General features: G+C 48.3%; 1 protein-coding gene across 3 annotated transcripts in view; it reads right to left on the reverse strand.

Annotated features, from left to right (window-relative positions):
* Positions 1 to 16,074, reverse strand: part of LOC142296961 (immunoglobulin superfamily member 1-like) — a 164,908-nt gene that overhangs the window by 14,936 nt on the left and 133,898 nt on the right. The window lies entirely within an intron of this gene.

Here is a 16,074-nt window from a genome sequence, read left to right on the forward strand (position 1 = left end):
TCCTGGGTCCTAGCCGCCTGCACACCCTGTTCAGCTCTCCTCCTGGGTCCTAGCTGCCTGCACACCCTGTTCAGCTCTCCTCCTGGGTCCTAGCCGCCTGCACACCCTGTAGTTAACTCCCTGCCTGTTCTGCACATTGCTGATCTGTGGCGGCTCAGAGCGATCACGGACAACTTCTGCAGTTTCAGTTTGCTGGATGGGTGTAGATGGGGAGTGGATATGGGTGTGGCCGTTTGTAAAATGGGTGTGGTTAGGGGGCGTGGCCTTGCACGCAGCAAACTTTGTCCCTCTTTCCCTTCTTTAAAAGTTGGGATGTATGGTATAACCCATTGGGAAATCTGGCTCCATAGCCACATGCTGGGCACTCAAAGCTTCCTCTTTGAGAATATGTAGTGATTGTTCCAACAGACACAGCAGCGGAATAGTTAATCTGATAATAGCCTGATCACCACTCACGACCTTTATGCAGTACACAAAGTTCTCAAGAACCTCACAAATGTCAGCGATCCATATCCACTCGACAGTTGTTATGTGTGGTTGCAGACTCTCAGTCTGATGGGTATGTTGAAGCTGGTATTCAGCTACTACCCTCTGCTGCTCAGTAATCCTCGCCAACATATAGAATGTAGAGTTCCACCACGTTAGCAGGTCACACATGAATTAGTAACTTGGCAAATTAAAGCGCTTTTTCAGTGCTGTAAGACCAGCAAAAGCGGTAGAAGAATGGTGGAAATGGGCACTTCTCAAGTAGGTACGGCAAGTCAGGGCATGTTTTCATAAATTTCTGAACAACTAGGTTCAGCACGTGAGCCATACATGGCACGTGTACCAGCTTGCCAATCTTGAAAGCAGCCACCAGGTTACGCCCATTGTCGCAAACGACCAGCGGGAAGAGCCACTGATCGGTCTGCTCTTTTATTCTTTGCCACAAGTGTGTGGTTTGTGACCTAAACAGATCAGTTTCAGCAGATCATGTTGCCATTTTGCCGATGCACTGCTGCACAGCTCCTAGCTTGGCATATGATGTCTATATACAGTATATGAAAAAGTTAATACACCCCTCACATTTTTGTAAATATTTTATATCTTTTCATGGGACAACCCTGAAGATATGACACTTTGATACAATGTAAAGCAGTCAGTGTACCGCTTGTATAACAATGTAAAGTTGATGTGCCCTCTAAATAATAAATATTTATGTCAACACCGCTGGTAAGAAAAGTGAACACAGGAGGGAGAGCCAAGCACAGGAGTCGGCCTGGAAAGGTTATACTTTAGAAAGGTGCACCAGACTCTACCTCCAAACTACCCGGGATCGGCTGGAGCCCATCATAGTGGATCCCGGCACTCCGAAGGTGGTTTCTGGCATGTGTGTAACCAGCTACAGTGAGTAAAAACCTTGGGACTGCACGCCTGTGTCGCTCCGTTATTCGCCTGCGCCCACCATCATAGACTACTACTACCACCACCATCTGCCCTGGGTCCCAGTTCTGCCGGGGTCACGGAACCAGGCCACGCCACCATGGCGCCCCAGAGCCAGAATCACCGCCCGGTAATGAGTCACCTCATGGCCCCTGTGTGGGCATGTCATTTTGGCATCACGAACAGGATTTCATGCCCGTCCTAGTGGTTACTGTGTGCCTTAACAGACTATGCAAAAGGACTATGCGCTGGCTGCCATTGAAAAAGAACAGGCACCATGTGCAACCATATAGCCTGGGTGTATCCGCCCTTTGTGGGCTGGGTAGTGATATGGCACGTAAAGCTGTGCCTGCCCCCTGCAGCACCAAAGCAGAAACGAAACTTACCCGTGGGCTGATATGTCCCGCCTCCCAAGGAAATGGCGAAGGATGGGATAACTGCGCAGAAAGAATTGGAGTACGCCATAGCAAGTCGCAACCGGGAAAACCTGGAGCACGGGGTGGCAGCGACCAGCTCACCTGGCTGTCCGGAGAAAGCCCCGCTGCTGCAACCAGTCCTGGATTCCGACTTCCTCGAGGAAGAGGTGAAGTGGCTGGGCTGCCGGCTGCTGGAGCTCCAAGTGTGGCGCCCTGGACAAGCCAGGATGTCACAAGTACTACACCAACACACCCCACACCCCGGCTAGGCACACCAAAGCCAAACACAAAATCCTTGTTGCCTTCCTCCAGGGGCTGATGTCCACACCAGGGGGTGGGCCAGGCGGTTTGCCCCACCCACCAAGGAGTTCACAGTCCTGGAGGCGGGAAAAGGAGTCAGATTAGTTTTGCAGGTTGAAGAGTGAAGTGGTAAAGGAGGAGACTGACCGTGTCCGGGTGTGTGGCCCGGGCACAAACAGCAAGGTTGGCAGACGGTGGTGACCGTCTGCAGGAGAGGCCGATTGGAGCAAACCGTAAGGACCGTGGACGGACGGTGGCCCGATGGTACCGGATCGGAGAGCAAAGAGAAGCCAGCACCATTCGGCAGGGCCTACGGACCCCGACCAGGCTTGGAGTCGCCGCAAATTGGTCAAATCCATTAGCGAAGGGAACATCCAGGGTTTCCCAGCAGCCAAGACCCGATTGAAGGCAACAGCTCAAACCGTGAAGGGACACACAGTCACCACCAAGGCTACAGTTCCCAGGGCCAGACCCTGCGGGCAAAAGGGGTTCCTTCAGCACCCATCCAAGCTGGGGAGTGGGTTGCCGGTGGGAAGCCATTGGAACCGTACACAAAACACAGGTGCAGGGAAAGGCAGTCACCATCAACCTGCCGGGAGGAGATCAACCGCAGCCGTCTGTGGGACCCGTCCATCCAGCCGTTTGTTTGACCAGAGACTCTGTGTGAATTACTGGCGGAGTGAGTACCACCGTGCCGTGCGGCACAGCACTGCCCCTGCACCTCACCAGGCCCCGTAACCCGCCTGCCAACCATCCCTACCCTATCACCGGGCCCCGGGACAACCAACCCCCTACCCACGGAGGGGAGAACCAACATCCAAGCTGCTCCCTGTCACCGCTCCCGGGATCCCCGTCCAGAGCAGCGGTGGTGTCACCAACCTCACCACAACCGTGGGTGGCATCACGGACAATATCCCTAAACCAAATCACCCCCCCTTTCACTCACGGGCGAGGAACGCCGCTCGAGTCCCCTGGATCCGGCCCACCGCTCGAGCCACCACAGAGCAGCAGCAGCCGGACCTGAGCAGTGGGTGAGCGCAGCGTCCCCTCCTCCGCCCGCGACACAAGCGGGTGTGGTCCAGCAATGGCAGGCATCGATGATGGAGGTGGTGGCGGAAGAATATGTCTTAATGGGCCGCACATCACCAGCCCAGGAGGAGGAAAAGACCGGAGAGGTAACTGAGACAACAACCCCTGTTGCTCCGGTCGCTGAGGACGCCCTATTGGGACCCATTTCAGCTCCCCCTGCCCTTGCTCCCAGTCAGGTGCAGCCACGCTTGGCTCGGGACGTCATGGCCGCCAGCGGGAGAGGACTGGCGGCCCCTTTAACTCCTACCCCGACTGCCAGTGCTATCACGGTGTCCTGCCAGCGGCAGTTGCTGAAACTACAAGCAGAGCGGGAGCAGCGCCAGGAGAGAGGAGATGGAAGCCCGCAAGATGGCCAAAAAGAAGTGGCTCCGCAAGGTCCGATCATCTGAGCGGGGACCGCTAAGCTATGGCTTGGTCGTCCAGTTCAACCTAGAAAAAGGTTGGGGCTTTGTGAAAGACCGGTCTCGCTAAGGACATCTTTATCTCACGGCAGGATGTACAAGCCCACCTACAAAAAGGCCTCTACCCGGTTGATGTGGTCACGTACAACCGCTATAAAGGCGAGCGTGTGTGCTACGCCCTAAATGTGCAGTGTCTAGAGATTGCACCGGAGTGTGCATCAGACCGGGAGGCTGCCAACTAAAGTTTGATAATGTTCAATGTAAATATGTTTTGAAATGTTTTAATATTTTTTTTTTTATATTGCATAATGTGTGAGTTAAATGGACAACTGGGCCACTGGACTATGTGTGTCCAGGACTTCCTGTGTAAATAGTTGCGCTGATTACAGCATACTCTAGAAGAATTCTTTGATGACAGGAGACAAAACCCGTCTGGTGGGGCAGGACCAATGAAGCATGATCAGGAATGCTCTGTTGCCCACCCAGAACCTACGTTGGGGTTTTTTTGGTGGCGGGTGCCTGTAATGCTTGATTGGAGCCACAGACTCAGACTGGCTGTAAGGGGAGTCTAGAGAAAAGCCGCTCACAAAGAAGGATCCCAAGAACTCTGCAACCCTTTAACCCCTATACAGGGATTTGGAATTACACAGAGCCCCAGAGATCACTACCTGTGGTAGGCTTTAGTCCGTGGTCGTCAGGCAGGGTCAAAAACCAGGAGATGCAAAACAGGAACCGAATCGGCAGGCAAGGGCGTAGTGAGGAGACAAAGCAGAGGTCAAATCCGGAACTGGCAGCAAGGTACAAAAACGACAGGCAGGAGGGTAGTCAAAAAACAAGCAAAGGTCAGCGCACAGGAATCAACATACAAACAGCACATGAGCCAGGAGTACAGAACTATCTCTGGCAATGGTCATGTGACAGGAGGGGGAATAAGAAGGGTGTGGTGTCTTCCTATTGGCTGCAGGTGAATGTTGGCAACTTCAGCTGGAAGACACACACGCCACCTACAGTCAGCCAGTGGTACTGCAGGTTCCAGGGAAACCCAGCCTAGTGGATGAGCGGAGCCTGTGCTCTGCAGAGCCACGGGCACCGACTCCTCTCCCATCACCAGCATTATCCACGGTGGGAAGATGGCGTTGTCTGGCGATCGGAGCAGAAGTCGCAGGAGCGGGCTCCGGTGGGGACGTGACAGTACCCCCCCTCCACGAGGGGCCACTGGACCCTCAAAACCCGGCTTGTCAGGGAACTGGAGGTGAAATCGCCTGACAAGACCTTTAGTGTGGACCTCACTTGCTGGGACCCATGACCGTTCCTCCGGGCCATAACCCTTCCAATGCACAAGATACTGCACCGCCCCTCTAACAATACGGGAGTCAAGGATCCTCTGTACTTCATACTCCAGGTTACCCTTGACCAAAACAGGAGGAGGGGGGGGCCTGACTGGATGAATGGGAACACGATACAACTTGAGGAGGGATTTGTGGAACACGTTCGATATTTTGAAGGACTGAGGGAGGTTCAGGCGGAAAGCTGTGGGATTGATGACCTCGACTATCTTGTAAGGTCCAATAAATCTGGGACCCAGCTTAGCAGAAGGGACCTTGAGTTTAATATGATGGGTGTAAAACCATACCTTATCCCCAACTCCAAGGCTTGAGCCCTTGGAACGCCTCTTATTAGCAGCTGAGGCTTGACCACCTTGTGCCCTCTTCAAGTTCTCTTTCACCTCGGACCAGATAACCTTCAGTTTGTTCACAGTGCTTTCAGCCTCAGGAGTATCCACCATAGCGGAAGAAAAGGACCCAAAACGTGGATGCAACCTGAAATTGCAGAAAAAAGGGGTAGTCTGGATAGACTCCTGATACTGGTTATTAATGGCAAACTCAGCTAGCGGCAGGTATTCCACCCAGTCAGACTGATGATCCGACACATAACACCGGAGATATTGTTCTAATATTTGATTAGTATGTTCAGTCTGACCATTGGTCTCTGGGTGGTAGGCGGAAGAAAAAGATAACTCTATATTAATCTTTTTACAAAAAGCCCTCCAGAATTTCGAGACAACTGCGTTCCTCTGTCAGAAACAATATTTTCAGGAACCCCATGTAACCGCACAATATGCCTAATGAACAACCTGCTAAGCGTTTCATAATTAGGTAAACCGGACAATGGAACAAAATGACACTGTTTACTGAATCTATCCACTACTACCCAGATACAAGTCTTCCCTTCTGAGGGTGGAAGGTTAGTGATGAAGTCCATGGAGAGGTGGGTCCAAGGACTTCCTGGAATAGGTAGGGACTGAAGAAATCCAGCGGGACAGGTACGGTGTGTCTTGGCTCGAGCACAAGTTTCACAGGCCAGTACATATTCCTTACAGTCCTTTGCTATGGGTTGGCCACCAAAAGTTCCTAGTTACAAGTCGGAGGGTATTGCCTATACCAGGGTGACCTGCAAGGACAGAATTATGGGACTCCTGAAGTACCCGTAAACAAAGTGGGGAAGCGACAAACAGTTTACGGTCAGGAGTGGTTTCAGGGGCCTGGTCTTGGGCATCACGGATTTCTTCTATCAAATCTATGGATACCGATGATACAACAATGCCAAAATAGGGACTGGTTCGATGTTTTCTGACTAAGAGGGACAGAAGCTACGGGAAAGTGCATCAGCTCTTGTGTTCCTGGTACCGGGCTGAAACGTCACCATGAAATCAAATCTGGAGAAGAACAATGCCCACCTAGCTTGCCTAGGATTGAGTCTCTTAGCAGATTCCAGATAAGTGAGGTTCTTATGGTCTGTGAAGACTGTGACCTTATGTTTGGCGCCATTCCTCGAAGGCCCATTTAATGGCCAACAGCTCACGATTACCAATATCATAGTTTGTCTCGGTGGGAGAAAATTTGCGGGAAAAGAAGGCACAAGGACGGAGTTGAGTGAGAGACGGAGTACCTTGGGATAGCACCGCTCCCACTCCAACCTCGGATGCATCGACTTCCACAATAAACGGACGCATAAGGTCAGGCTGAACCAGAATCGGGTCTGAGGAAAAACATTCTTTTAATGTAGCGAAGGCATGGATCGCCTCTGGCTTCCAATTAACCACATCAGCCCCCTTTTTAGTCAAATCAGTGAGGGGTTTGGTAATCTTGGAAAAATCTCTAATAAATTTGCGATAATAATTTGCAAACCCAAGGAAACGCTGCAAGGCTTTCAGGGACTTGAGTTGCACCCACTCCTTAATCGGTTAAAGCTTAGAGGGATCCATGCGGAAGCCTTCTGCAGACAATATATAACCCAGGAAATTAACCTCATCAACAAAAAAAACAAAACACATTTTTCATACTTAGCAAATAGGGAGTTCTCCCTGAGTCTCTGGAGTACAGTGCAGACATGTTTGACATTGACTTAGCATCAGGAGAATAAATCAGGATGTCATCCAGATAGACCACCACATATTGACCACAGATATCTCTGAAAATGTCACTAACAAAGTTCTGAAAGACAGCTGGCGCATTGCTTAACCCAAAAGGCATTACTAGGTACTCAGTGTCCCTCTGGAGTATTAAATGCTGTTTTCCACTCATCACCTTCTCTGATGCGGATTAGGTTATATGCACCCCTGAGATCCAGCTTCGTGAAGTACCGGGCTCCTGTGAGCTGGTTAAAGAGATCGGGGATGAGTGGCAGAGGGTACTGATTTTTTACAGTAATAGCATTAAGTTCACGGTAGTTAATACAAGGTCTGAGGCCACCATCTTTTTTCTCCACAAAAAAGAATCCAGCGCCGACTGGTGACCTGGATGGTCTGATAAACCCTCTCTGCAGACTGTCTGCTATATAATCTATCATGACCTGATGTTCTGGACCAGAAAGATTATAAATCCTACCCTTGGGTAGTCGGGAATTCGGGACCAAATCTATGGGGCAGTCATAATCTCTGTGTGGAGGTAATTTTTCAGAGTCAGAAACAGAGAACACATCAGCAAAATCCCTGAATGCATAAGGTATGAAAATAGGTTCAGCTCTAGTCAGGTTAACAGATAGCGACATACACGTCTCCTGACACTCAGGGCTCCAGCACACAATCTCACCCTGGTGCCAGGCTATGACCGGGTTATGTTTGCGCAGCCATGGCATGCCCAATACCACTACTGCTGTCGGGTTTTCAAGAGCAAAAAATGACACTGATTCTACGTGTAGAGCCCCAACAAGCATGGAGATTTCTGGAGTTACCAGGTTAACCACACCTTGAGTGAGAGGGGTATTATCAATAGCAGAGATTTTAATGGGAGAGTTCAGTCTCAGCAAAGGCAAACCCAGCTCTTTTGCTACATCAGAATTTATGAAATTAGAAGCAGAGCCACAATCAACAAAAGCCTGCAGCCGCACAGCTTTTCCCTGGTGAGACAATGAGACAGGTAACATTAACTTTATAGGGTCTGCAGGAAGTACCTGGGCGCCTGAGTATCCTGGAGCTCACTCAGGTGCAGTTGCTGCTCTGGAAGCGATTGTCTCTGAGATCCAGGCTCTCCATGATGGTCTCCCCAACGTGATCTGCTCCCTTGACATCGACGGGACTCTGGACATGATGAGGGAGGTGCTGCAGAAGCTTGAACCTGGTCAGATTGGAGCTCTTGTACTTGCTCTGCGAGTCCCCGAACCAAGCCAGACAGGGTCAGCACCTGGTCCATCACAGTTTGGAGAGGATCCATCTCTTTTTTTTTTTTTGGTGTTAGTGGGCCAGAGATAATGTAATGCCTGATTGGAGCCACAGACTCAGACTGGCTGTAAGGGAAGTCTAGAGAAAAGCCGCTCACAAAGAAGGACCCCAAGAACTCTGCAACCCTTTAACCCCTATACAGGGATTTGGAATTACACAGAGCCCCAGAGATCACTACTTGTGGTAGGCTGTAGGCCGTGGTCGTCAGGCAGGGTCAAAAACCAGGAGATGCAAAACAGGAACCGAATCGGCAGGCAAGGGTGTAGTGAGGAGACAAAGCAGAGGTCAAATCCGGAACTGGCAGCAAGGTACAAAAATGACAGGCAGGAGGGTAGTCAAAAAACAAGCAAAGGTCAGCGCACAGGAATCAACATACAAACAGCACATGAGCCAGGAGTACAGAACTATCTCTGGCAGTGGTCATGTGACAGGAGGGGGAATAAGAAGGGTGTGGTGTCTTCCCATTGGCTGCAGCTGAATGTTGGCAACTTCATCTGGAAGACACACACGCCACCTACAGTCAGCCAGTGGTACTGCAGGTTCCAGGGAAACCCAGCCTAGTGGATGAGCGGAGCCTGTGCTCCGCAGAGCCACGGGCACCGACTCCTCTCCCATCACCAGCACTATCCACGGTGGGAAGATGGCGTCGTCTGGCGATCGGAGCAGAAGTCGCAGGAGCGGGCTCCGGTGGGGACGTGACAGTGCCCCACTCTGCTTTATTTGTTGTTACAAGTTACACATCAGAGGAGTGGTGGAAGGACACTTGGCATCGTACTCTTCAAAAAGTTTATTATGCAAAGAAAATATTTTATACTGTTAAATTTTATAGTGAAATATAAGAATTTATGATGTTGGTAACGTTCAAGATGGTGCCTCCCATAAAGGGAAGAAAATGTTTATAATGTTTATTGCATATAAAAACTTGCAAACTTCACCACTATATTTTTGTTTGTTCCAGCCCAAGGACATGCTGGTATTTGCTGTGGGGTAGTGTGGTGCCCCTGAGGCTTCAGTCACCACAGAGGTACTGCACCTCAGCCAGAGGTGAGGTATTCAATCTCGGGTAAGGAAAGAGGTCAACTCCGTTTCACACAGAAGCACAACACCCAGGCTCAGAAACACCTCATCAGACATGGCAAGGGCGTGATTATACCCGAAGCCAGGCTAGGGGGTAGAGTCTTAGGAGTGGGAACGCGACAGTACAAGTGGGAACATTGAGTCGTGGAGTGTGGAGGAGAGACAGAGGAGCAGTAGAGGAGCTAATACCCGCGGCCTGCAGCAGGTACCGCTCGGCCCGGGCACAGACAGAAGGGGTCCTAGAGACCATGGGGGCTAACCTCTCGTGACCTTGGTCCACAAATAATCTACGAGCGGAAGGACTTGGCTGTAACACAGGGACTGATCCCTAGGCTAGAGGAGTATAACCTACGGGCTTCAGTAGCAAAACCAGTGGCTGAGGTGACTGCAGACACCAAAGCTACCACTGCATATGAATTCACTGGAAGGTGACCCTCAAGGACCAAAGGGATAGAGCTTCACGCCACCCCACAGGATTCACTGGCACTGATACAGGGTTCAGTGAGTGAAGGTGCAATGCAGGTGGGAGAAGCAAGCGCAGGAGTCAGCCAGGAAAGGGTATACTTTAGAAAGGTGCACCGGACTTGACCTCTGAACTACCCAGGATCGGCTGGAGCCCATCACGGTGGATCCCGGCACTACAAAGGTGGTCCCTGGCGTGTGTGTAATCAGCTACAGTCAGTAAAAACCTTGAGCCGGCACCACTGTGTCGCTCCGTTATTCGCCTGCGCCCGCCAGGGAGGGAGGATCCACTCAACCCTTATAATCTGACTATTTGCAGTGTCCTGTAATGGCGCACTGACTGGTGGAACAGAAGTTATCAACAGGAGCACATTCAGGTATGGGACATTGGAACCAGGGCAATTTAAAGTTTTAGCAGTGGCATCACTAATGGTACCCTCTGTGGTGTCACCTTTAATGTAATAACATCACAAGTACTGAACACTTTATAGCAAGGGGGTAATATTACTATTGGCACATATGGGCACGTACTTTTACTATAGGAAGTCCCTTTATCTATAATATTAAGGGGACTTTATAAGTTACACGTCCGAGCCTGACTGTTACGGGGGCTGTCGGATAATAAGGGAATGGAAGGCTATCCGACAGTCAGGGTCCACCGTGCAGAGCTCTGCTACAGAGTATGGCAGAGGACAGGGGAAACCTGTACCACCAAAGCGGTACTGACACTGTTGCGTCACAGTGTCACCAAGACCAATAGCGGCGTATACTGTTTAAGTCACAGCGACTACCTTATTAGATAACATAGGAGTGGAAATGCAAAAGAGTGAGTAATACAACATAAAAGTGCATAGAAGTCTCACAGTCTATGAGCGTGAAAGCACCTGTCTCAGTTAACAGTCACAGAGACTAGGTGTAGTGTGTGCAATATGGTACCTACCTATGTCCACTCCACTTGTGGTGCAAGGATACGGACAGCAGCAAGGCTGCTAGCTTGAAACTCCTGCCTATGACCGCTCCCCTAGTGTGCGAGGATACGGACTGCTGCAGGAGGCAGCGTAGTGGAGCGTTACCCTAGAAGGCAACGACCACCTAACCTACCTATGTCCATTCCACTAAGGTGCGAGGACACGGACAACAGTACGGCTGAAAGGTACAGGAGCGCTACCCTACCGATAGCGCTCACCTCAGAGTAGAACCACAAGGCCCAATCAGACCATGTGCAGCAAGCACCTGCCTATAACCGCTCCACTAAGGTGCGAGGATACGGACCACAGCATAAGCTGCAAGGTACAAGAGCGTTACCCTACCGATAACGCTCACCTAGATAAAATAGGTGCCGCAAGGGACATGCACAGAGCATCTACTCCTATGCAGGAACCAAGAGGACTGAGCGCCGGGCGGCGTGCGTCAGGGTCTTATATAGACTCTGTGCCTCATCCAAGATGGAGGACACCAGAGCCAATCCGCTGCCAGAATGACAGCAATGACGTCATGCTGGCCTATCACCGAGCAAAGCGTCACAAGCACATGACCTGCGACCAATCGGCATAGAAGGTGTCAGAGACATGTGACCACGTGTCACAAGCACATGACCAGCGGCCAATCAGCTTAGAAGGTGTCAGAGACATGTGACCTCGTGTCAGCGATGATGTCACCCGCACATGTGCAATGGCTCCAAGATAGGACTTAGTCTCCAGCGCTTGCACATGTGCAGTAGCAAGAAATCCAAACATAGTCTCCAGTGCCACAGCAACCGTAACACTGACCTTATGAATCAAACATCTGTATTTTATTACAGTATCTACCACGTCCGTGGAAATTTATCCCTCCAAGGCATCCTGATGATTAGAGATGAGTGAACCTTTATTCTCGAGTCTCGGGCTCAGAAAATGACGTGAAAATCCCCGGGGGAGTATCACGCTGTGCTCGTGTCTGAGTGCTGCGCAGCATTGTGCGCACTGTGTGAAGTGTGTGATTGGATCAAATTTGACTTACATTCTGTCTTCTTAGATGTTTTGTTTATGGAGAAATGTAAAAAAAAAAACACCACACTTCTGGAGGTGGGTTGTGTTTGTTTTTTTTTTTCTTGTCTTTTTTTCAATTTTCTTCGTGAACAAAATATCTTAGAATGCAGAGTGGTGTTTGTTTGTTGTTTTTTTTTTATTTTTTCCGTGAACAAAACATCTTAGAACGCAGAATGTAAGTCAAATTTGTGCTGATCACACACTTCCTGCAACACGCACAATGCTGCGCAGCACTCAGACACGAGCACAGCGCGATACTCACTATGGGGATTTTCATGTAATTTTCAAGCCCAAACACCGAGCCTTGAGAATGAAGGTTCACTCATTACTACTGATGAACCTGTGACGCAGGAGAAATGCATTGAGGCTAAGATAAAGATATGGCTTCAGACTTCTAAGGGGAAGTAATTTGTTCTTGAACATCTCCAACATTATTATATACTAGCTGTACTACCCGGCTTCGCCCGGGTTAATAACTGCTGTTAACAAAATAGAATGTATTAACAAAAATTTATTCTGCACACAAAAACCACAAAACAAATAGAAATGTAATTATTAAAAGGCAAAACCTAAGCTAATAGAAGCATTTCACAACATACATTTCAACACCACACATATTCTACACAGATTTAACTAAATTGGACAAGTAATGTGCTCCGTCTGTCTCTTTCCAGGTCTGTCCCTTTCTAGGTCTGTCCCTTTCTAGGTCTGTCTCTTTCCCCGTCTGTCTCTTTCCCCATCTGTCTCTTTCCCCGTCTGTCTCTTTCCCCGTCTGTCTCTTTCCCCGTCTGTCTCTTTCCCCATCTGTCTCTTTCCCAGTCTGTCTCTTTCCCCATCTATCTCTTTCCCCGTCTATCTCTTTCCCCGTCTGTCTCTTTCCCAGTCTGCCTGTCTCTGTCTGTCTCTTTCTTTGTCTGTCTCTATCTCTCTGTTTCTTTCCCCATCTGTCTCTTTCTAGGTCTGTCTCTTTCCCCGTCTGTCTCCCAGTCTCTTTGTCTGTGACTTTTCCTGTCTGTCTCTTTCCCTGTCTGCCTGTCTCTGTCTCTTTCCTTGTCTGTCTCTATTTCTCTGTCTCTTTCCCCGTCTGTCTCTATCAAGGTCTGTGTCTTTCCCCATCTATCTTTGTCTGTCTCTCTGGCTGTCTCCTCCTTCCCTGTCTGCCTGTCTGTCCCTATCTGCGTCTCTGACTGCCTCTGTCTCTTTCTCCGTCTGTCTCAATATCTTTCCCTGTCTGTCTATCTCTTTCCCTGTCTGTCTATCTATCTCTGTCACTTTCCCTGTCTGTCTCTTCCCCTGTCTGTCTCTTCCCCTGTCTGTCTCTTTCCCTGTCTGTCTCTTTCCCTGTCTGTCTCTTTCCCTGTCTGTCTCTTTCCCTGTCTGTCTCTTTCCCTCTCTGTCTCTTTCCCTGTCTGTCTCTTTCCCTGTCTGTCTCTTTCCCTGTCTCTTTCCCTGTGTGTCTCTTTCCCTGTCTGTCTCTTTCCCTCTCTTTCCCTGTCTGTCTCTTTCCCTCTTTCCCTCTGTCTCTTTCCCTGTGTCTGTCTCTTTGTCTGTCTCTTTACCTGTCTTTGTCTGTCTCTTACCCTCTCTGTCTCTTTCCCTCTCTTTCCCTGTCTGTCTCCCTGTGTCTGTCTCTTTGTCTGTCTCTACCTGTCTGTGTCTGTCTCTTAACCTGTGTCTCTCTTTCCTTCTCTTTCCCTGTCTGTCTCTTTCCCTGTCAGTCTGTCTCTTTGTGTCTATCTCTTTGAGTCTGTTTCTTACCCTGTCTGTGTCTGCCTCTTTCCCTGTCTGTGTCTGTCTCTTTCCCTGGCTGCATTGTGACATGCCAACATTCCATTTAAGGGCGTGGCTGCGCATTCTTTTGAAGTTCTGGCTGCACTGTGGCTCCCAGCTCCATTCGCTTTAATGGAGGCAGGTTTATTGGTGAATAACTGTAAAGCGCGGGGTTAACATTTCCCCTCAAAACATAGCCTATGACACTCTTGGGGTCCAGAAGTATGAGTGTGCAAAATTTTGTGGCTGTAGCTGCCACGGTGCAGATGCCAATCCCGGTCATACATATATACACACACACACACACACACACACACACACACACATTCAGCTTTATATATTAGATTACACATGAATTGGAATCTTTATATATAATATTATTCGTTTAAGAGAACAATAGATCAAGCATATTAAAATTATTAGTGGAGTCTCTGGCTCTTTGTGACACGCTTATTAGCCTATTAACATTGTCGCATTGGTGTCAGGGACTATGTTGTAAAGTGGGGGCCAGGCATTACCATTGGTGACCTTATACGAGATCATAGAGATGTTCTTGTTTTTGTCTTTTGTATTGTTTAAGCGGATTGGTCGGAGTTTGGTATCCACATAGTGAGATAGGGACAGATTTGAGAGACTTATTAGGGAGTGTCGACGATGAGTGGTGGTGCCATTTGCGCTATTTAGGGTGCTGACTCCTGCAGCCAGGTAGTGCGGTCTATCAAGGGCAGTAGCAGGGCAGTTGAGGTCTATTGATCTGGTCCTGCACCTACCTACCCCCTACCGTCAGACTGTTCCTACTGTGGGTTACCATTTTAAGGGGAGTGTTTTTGTGAGACTATGTCCTATGACAGTTTTAATGTATACTGAATAAATTGAGATTTTGTAATTTTTTGTTTTTGTTAATTCTAATTTGGAATTCCTGTACTAATCCCATAGAGTTAGCTAGTATTGTACACAATAAGCCTAAAATTAATTACTATGTGGAATTATTTTGGAACAATAAGTATGAAGCGTGATGCCTGACTAAGTTCTGTGAACAAAGGATGTGCTACGTGGGGTAACACAGTGTTGCTTTGACTTCTATGACAGAAATAGATGGTTAAATAAGAGGATTGCCTGAGAAATTCAGTATTTATTCTGGTTGATTCATTTTGCAACATTCAAAAATCATACCTCGTGCTGAAACTATACGTTTCGTATATTCTGATTAGTAAAGTGACAGTACCCAAATCACAGTACATGTCACCTATTCACTGATGCTTTCAATTATACTTGAACTGTTGAATTAATTTAGTCTGTGATTATCTTTTTTTTTTTCACTTTTCTGCTTTCATTTTTTCCTACCCATCTTTCAGAAGCCATTTTTTTTAATCAACTATTACTGCGTGTGTTTTGTGGCACGTGATGTAGTATTGAATAACACAATTCAGTTCACCATTTAATGGACTGAAAAATATAAAAAAGATCTACGTTGGGCGAAATGGCGAAAATAAAGGCAATTGTGATGCCGGCAATCCAAAATAAAAAAATCAAGCTGTCCAGGGTCAAATACCGAAAGTGTACATCAAAAGTAGAGGGGTAAGGCAAAAGAGTAAACAGGTGACAGTCCATCCTCAGATTAAAACAATGTGGATAGAGACAAAGGGGCTAGGAAAACAAGTTAAATACAAGGTGCAAGGTCAGGCAGCAAGAGCTCAGAATAGTAAAACATGAGCACACACTCCACAGAGCAAAGCTACGACTGACAATGGTCTGACCATTGCTGGCCAGCTAAATAGTCAGGCAATCACCCTGAATGGTGACAAATAGAGAAGGTCAGCAGGTCTTGCCCGAGATTGGGCTACTGGGCGATCCTATAAAAAATAATGACAGCCCAGTATGCCCCTGCAATCTATTGGTTGGCTGAGCTGTCACTCACTGTATCCTGGAAACAGTAAGCTATGGCTTCTTGACAACAATTCTACCATTGATTTTTTGGTTTAATTTTTAGTGAGCTTATAGTGCAGTAAAAAAATTACATGCAGGCCAGTATGATTATGATGACACCAAACATATAATTTTTAATCATATTTAATTTTAATTTTGAAAAAAAGTGTTGTGTTTCTATTCTTTAAGTCCCAACGGGACTATACTGCTTAAATGCTGTAGTTAAAAATCGGCCACAGAATTTGAATTCTTTAACAGCAGATGGCTCTAATCGCAGTTTATAAAAGCAAGTGCTGACTGTATAAGAAAGCCTGCACATGCCATGTATGGAGAAGACTTATCTCCTAAGCCCTCTCTATACACTTGCACCCGACGTAGGACATACATGTGTGTCTTATGTTAAGAAGGTGTTAAAGGGCAATTCTCAACATCTAAATTTATCCCTTCCCCCAGGGTAAGTCCTG

Source organism: Anomaloglossus baeobatrachus, chromosome 1 (assembly GCF_048569485.1).
Source record: "Anomaloglossus baeobatrachus isolate aAnoBae1 chromosome 1, aAnoBae1.hap1, whole genome shotgun sequence".
NCBI classification, from domain to species: Eukaryota; Metazoa; Chordata; class Amphibia; order Anura; family Aromobatidae; genus Anomaloglossus; species Anomaloglossus baeobatrachus.